This window comes from Aplysia californica, unplaced genomic scaffold (assembly GCF_000002075.1).
Source record: "Aplysia californica isolate F4 #8 unplaced genomic scaffold, AplCal3.0 scaffold00133, whole genome shotgun sequence".
NCBI lineage: Eukaryota > Metazoa > Mollusca > Gastropoda > Aplysiida > Aplysiidae > Aplysia > Aplysia californica.
This window is the reverse complement of record NW_004797403.1, coordinates 82639-89701: the sequence shown is the minus strand read 5'-3', so window position 1 is coordinate 89701 and position 7063 is coordinate 82639.

Below are 7063 nucleotides of genomic sequence, written 5' to 3'. Positions count from 1 at the left end.
GAGTAAGACAGACAGACAGAAACGACAGAGAGGGAAAGTAAAGAAGTAGGACCAACTAATAGTGGCATCCTCCAACCACCAGCTCGAAGCATCGATTAGAAAATGATAAATAATAATATATAATATAGAGGTGCCAGATATCTCTGTTTGTCCTGTTTTAGCCTCTTCCAATTCATGTTCCCCCTTTTATACCTCTGAACTCTGTATCTTTGATTTTTTTCAACAGAAATATGTGTCACGACGCGGTGGAATCAGGCGCTCGTCAAGTTTTGGGCATATTATGGAGTTATTGGTGTCATCTTAAAGGTTGTTCGTTTGCCTTGCTTTTGATGAAAAAAATATCCATTTGTCTTAAATAGAAGTCGAGATATTTGCGGTTGAAGGAGGTGGAGGTCGCCTAGTTTCAGAAGTAAAATCAGCAAGAAAATTGCAGCCAAAGTTTGGTGAATTCCATAGCTGAAGACTCATTGGAAACTTCAAATTTACATTTTTTGTGCCTTTACTCAATGTTTTTTTCCTGAAAACCCACACATACGAGTGTTTTTGAATGGGCTTACGAGTTGTTGAGCCCAAAAACAAAAATTTGAAAAAAATCCAAACTGGCAGAAAAATGCCGATTTCTCGGATTTAATTATTTTGACGAGCGCCTGATTTCATCACAATGCCTCACATATACCTACTTCTCCTTTGGTACTATATATAATCACTGCTACCATCTCTTTCTTCACCCCCCCCCCCACAGTAACAACACCGCTGTCGTCACCACCACCCGGTACCATGAAATGTCCTACACACCAGGCATAGCCTACGCTGTCACTACCGTGGTGCCATCGAAATTGTAAAAATGGTATGCTTAACGCCCTTTACAACCCTGTCAATGTCATGTAAAAGAGGAGCGACCTCCGAATTTAACGTCTGTCTCCGATAGAACCGAGTAGTGCTGGGCGCAAGGTTCCTGATTATTGAAAGCTAGGAATCGTAGGAATCGACTCTGAACCCAATTACTTACTTTGTAATGATATGATTTATTCCGGTGGTTACCTGCTTGGCTCCGAACTTCTTCAGGATTTAGGATAACCTTGATTTCGGAACACTACGAAGCATCAACTTTTATTTTCAAAAATATATTCTTTTAAAAAAAGATTTTAATAATAAAAGTGGGTGGTTGGCGGGTGCTCTGGTGTGGTTTCCTTCTTCTTTCCTATCAAACATCTATCGTCCTTATCTCCCCTTCTTCTTTTTTATGTTCGTTACTCTCTTGTAACACCTCTAATCTTCTGGCGCTCATATGACCTTATGCAGTTGCGAGCGCCGTAAAACCTCTACTAAAACTAAAAGTAAACTAATCATAAAAGTAACTGGCAAACGTTGGTTTATGCAAAAGGGAAACAGAACTTTTCTTCCGCCGTATTAATCGTGGGAATCGGTTCCGGATCTAGAACTGAGCCCTTTTTTGTCCAAAACATGTTGTTGTTTTTTTAAAGCCGAAGGCGTCACTAGCACTACCGTAATCTCCTGCCACACCCTTGCAAAAACAAGAAGCTTTTTAAAACTAAGTATTCAAAAGAATAAGACTGACTTTGAACGTTTCCAAATGAATACACCATACCGACATAGCGTTTCTGGCACAACTCTTTTTTCCAAGTGTGCTCATGACAATGAACAGTATGTTGAGCTTGATTTACCCCCCCCCCCCACCCCAAAAAACCCCCCAAAAACCAACAACAACAACAACAACAAAACAACAAAAAACAAAAAAAAACAAACAGACAAACACAACAACAATAACTACAAAACAACAATTACAAAACAAACAACAACAACAACAACAACAACAACAACAACAACAACAACAACAACAACAACAGAAACAACAACGATAACTACAACAGCAACAACGACAACAAAAATAAAAACAACAACTGCAATTCAACGACAACAACAACATCAAGAAGAAGAAGGACAACAACAACAACAACAATAACAAACAAACAATTGAAACAAATATTTTTTTTTAAAGCCAATGATCGTCTTTGGGTAATAATGATAATAATGAAGATCATTTCTATAGCGCCCACTCCCGTGTAAACACAGCTCTAGGCGCTTTACATAAATGCATGTAAGAAAAATATTCATGCACGCGACAAACACACACACTCACACATACACTCATATACACACAAACACACACACATATACACACACACACACACACACACACACACACACACAAACACACGCATACACACTCACGAACACATAACACGCACACATGTGCACACACATGTATGCCAAACACACACACACACTCACACACACACTCTCTCTCTCACACACACACACACACACACACACGTACACACACACACACACACACACACACACACACACACACACATCTACTTGCTTATCACACGCACACGATTACACATCGTCACGAAATGAGAATAAAATAATGTATACAATGCAATTCACAAAATACATAAATGGATACATAGACATTTACATAACATTGTATTGAACACGAATCTACTGACTTAAAAAGGATGTCATTAAATGTGTCTTTAAAGATTTTTTAAATTCAGACTCAGATGTTGTATGTCTCAAGGGTTGGGGAAGAGAGTTCCAAACTGACGGAGCAAGGTGGGCGAACGATCTTTCGGCTAATTTTTTACCGCCTTTTCTAGGAACTCGTAAACGATACTGGTCCCCTGATCTTAGTGATCTAGATGGAACATAAATCTGAATGAGATCACTAAGATATGAGGGAGCTTTGTTATTGACACATTTATGACATAATATTGCAATTTTATATGACATTCTAGCTGACACGGGAAGCCAATGCAACGTTCTTAACATGGGAGTAATGTGGTCCCTCTTCTTTTTCTTTAGTACAAGCCTAGCAGCATGATTTTGAAAACGTTGTAACTTGTGAAGAGAGGTATTTGGTAAGTTAGCTAGTAAAGCATTGCAATAATCGATGCGTGAAAACAAGAAAGATGACACGAGCGTTTTCAACGAGTGTTCGTTCAAAAACATAGACATATGACCAATGCTACGCAATTCACAAAATAAAATGGTACATAAATAATTAATATGATGTTCCGTATCTATAAAAAGATTTAAAAAACATGTGCTCGTTGTTTTCAAGAAGCTTCCACTCACTGGGTCACTCGGCCTCAGGATGCAAGTCCAGCTGCGTTGGTGTTAAGCTGGGCTATATAAGGAAGATGACCCTAGTTCGAATCAATAATGGGGTGTCCTTGATCTATGGTTGCTCGAGGAGTCTCTTAAATTCTCTGCCTATACATGTCACTTTTAGCTCGGTCCTATAGGAGATCAATGTGAAATTCCGGGGTCAGAGCTCTAAACCCTATCCGTACGCCCTGGGATCATTTTGTACTCCCGGGGTTGTATTCTTCACATTTTAGAATACTTCTAGTACGAAGATCTCTTTGAAACTTTCAGTATTTCCCAAGACATCATTTTGACAGACTACTATGCAAAGCGTACGGATCAGATTAATGAGTAAATTTCCTTTTTGGAAAGTGGTGGCAACAGACACTAAGACCATGAGGTCAGAAATCAAATGTCCTATCTGCTCTATCAAAAATTGTAAGATTTTTCGGAGTAGCTATCAATTCAAAGAATTGCATTCGGAAAAGCTTGTCATGTTGGGAAACTCAAAATCTTTGACGTCAGATATCTCCCAACTGGGTACTGAGCAGACAGAAGGTTGTAATTTTAAGGAAGCGATTTGTAGGCGTCTGGTTCTTGGTTGGCAGTTCTGATCCGCTGTTTAGTTTTAGTATGGTTTTACTGCGCTTGCATACGGTCATATGAGCGCCAAGGGGTGGATGTCAACAGAGAAGTCCTTACAGGGAATCAGACTTACTCTGCTCACCTCTTTAGCTTCAACAGAACAAAGTCTGCTTCGACTATCAAGGCACCCCAGAAATAGTGGGTCACAAGAGTGTGACAAACATACAAAAGAAGTAGAGGGAAAATGACGATAGTAAGGAATAGGAAAGAAAAGCATGACATGAATCAGTCCATTTACAATTACAAATCTACTGTGCTTAAGAACTCGAGATGTTAATACCCCCCCCCCTTTTTTTTTGGGGGGGGGGGGATGGCCTAAAGACACTTCAGTGTGTAGCACCGCTCCGGAGGGGGGGGGGGGGGAGGGCTCTGATCCGTTGGTCTAGAATACAAAATATTATAGCATCAGCAGCACCCCGTCTTCTTATCCTTCACGGTCTCGCCGAACAGGACAACGATCGAGTTCGTTAAGATGTTTGGGGGGATTCTCTCCTTTTGTGTGTTGCAATCGAACCCCATAAAACAAACAAACAAAATTCGAATATCGTCGATTTAATTATTTTGACAAGCGCCTGATGTCACCACATTTCCCCATTATGATCGTCATTTGTCATGTGTCATCAGTTATATTATACACATTATGTAATACTTGGGTAACAGCAAGTGGGATGCAGTACCTATAGCGTCCCGCTTAAAGATTGTAAAAAGAGCTTTAGCTTTTTTTCGTTGGGAATATCTCGCCTTACATTTTGCAAATCCCTCGTATCTTTGGCGACCCCTTTCAGGAAAGTGACTCGGGGGTTTCGACTTACAGAACTAGAACTAAACAGACGCAAGCCGCAGTTTGGAAACACTTAACCCTATCTATACATCGTGTTTTGCTATCGTATCCCTACGACGTGGGAAACTGTGCCACCACTTTCCAAAGAGGAAATTTACTCGTTAATCCGATCGGTACGCTTTGCCTAGCAGTCTGTCAAAATTATTTTCTTGAGAAATACTGAAAGTTTCAAAGAGGTCTTCGCACTAGAAGGATTCTAAAATGGGAAGAATACAACACCTGGGGTACAAAATGTCGCCAGGGCGTACGGATAGGGTTAAACAATGTCTTTGGAGGGTTACTGAAATTGCACACAACCATCCTGGTTTTTTCTTCTCGGGGCCTCTTTTCAGGACATGTCTGGGCGGTAGAGTACTCGTTTTACAGCAGAAAGGGGAACAAAAGAAGAGAGGGAAAAAGGGGGAGAGGGGGGGGGGTGGCAAAACTCAGTATGCAGTCGCCATTACCAGCCAGTGCCTGGATTTCTATTTATAGATAAAGTAAACACTCACAGGGTGGAACAAAATAAACCAACATAGGTCTCAGGGGAGGGGATTAGGTTGGTTCTTTTTCGCCCTTTAACGCTCTCTCTCTCTCTCTCTCTCTCTCTCTCTCTCTCTCTCTCTCTCTCTCTCTCTCTCTCTCTCTCTCTCTCTCTTTTTTTTTGGGGGGGGGGGGGGGTAAGCCTTTTACTGCGCTCGCAACAGTATAAGATCATATGAGCGTGAGTGACACATTAAACATTTTCAATTGGTAGGAAATTTTGAATTTTGGCCCGGTGGCGGCCGAAGCCTACTCTCATCGATTTTAGACCATCAAGAGATCTTTAACGTGCGCAACTTGCATACACAGGACCTCCGAGATTTTTCAACTTGTCCTAGAAGGCTAGGTGTAGATCTTTCCTACCAGGAGATCAGGGGTGTGGCTGAAACACAATAGTAAAAAAGAGTCAAGGAGTACCAGCAGAAAGGCTGCAGAAAGAGTCAGGAGCTCAGAGGAGGGACACAGGAGGTGCATGAGGGGGTGGGAGCAGAAAGTGGAGACGAAAGCAGACGACAGAACATTGCTAGAGAGCAGGAAAGGAGGTGAAAGGAGACACTTTTAGAGAAGAAAATGTTTAGGTCGCTACCCGGGTTTGAACCCGGGACCATTGAATAAGAGGCGAACACCTTAACCTCTAGGCCAAGAGAGGCCCATTTAACTCTTTAAGGACAAAATGGACACATGTGTCTGTCTAGCAGCTGACCATAAGTAACATTACAACACATCTCGGATCACCATCATCATCCAGTGCGACAGACATCGGCTTTCATGGTTCTCCATTTCCCTGTTCTTTCCCTGTTACCAAGGACTACTATACTCAGTATAGTAGTCCTTGCCTGTTACCCATTTGTTTAGGTTCCCTAAGTATGTTGTTCTGGGCTTAGCCGTGCCTCGTCTGCCTTCAATTTTGCCAGTGAGAGCTAGATGTTCAAGACCCTCATGTCTATTCAGGTGTCCCTAAAAATGCGCTTGTCGTTTCCTGATTGTTTTTAACATTTAGCGTTCCACTTGGGTTTCATCAAGCACTACCTCATTTGATTTCTTTTCTTTCCTTTCTCGAACCACCGTGTAAAAATGAGAAACACGAATTTGAGTTTTATTTTTTCTTAACATGCATATTGTTGCTTACCATTTTCAGGTTTGATATTAAGAAAATAGAACTGATGATCAGCATAAAGAACGTACTGTAGTTGTGGTGCTCGAAAACAGCGGGCGTTCAAATTTTGTCGAATGACCAGATTGTGCGTTGTCTTCAATGAGTTAAATGAATTACCGCACGCATTTCTAGAACCAAATCGCAGGTCTGAAGATTGACGTACATTTTCTTACTACTTACTTTTACTATTTCATCCTCTTTAGCCGTTAAGTGTCGAGGGATATGCAATTTTCTGTACTGGTAGGCCAGCTCCCTAGCTCTTTCAATTGGGATATTATGATGTACATTTTCTTACTTCACAATCTCATTCATCTGCATATTTTATCTTGTCGTTTCTGCTCTGTCATTCCGGTGTCGGATGGCCGGTGTGATGACTTGGCCACATGTACTCTGCAATGCGATCATGCGAGAAGTTTCACATTACAAAGCCCCCGTGGGGTCAACTTTTATGCCTGGGACGTGAAGAGAAGCACTGACCCCTCGTCCCGGTTCTTGATAATCCCTGCTTTAATTGTTCTGGTGGCCATCATGTATCAGCTACCGTTCGTTTATTTCCAGCACCCCCCCCCCCCCCCAAAGTCTCCTCTCACTGTGTAGAGGGCCGAAAGATGGACAATGACTTTAATTATCACTAATCCCAAAGAGACAGGCTAAACGCCAAAAACAAATTCATCTTCATCTTTTTAGGTACGTGCCATGTTCCTTTCGGCAAGACAGGAGCA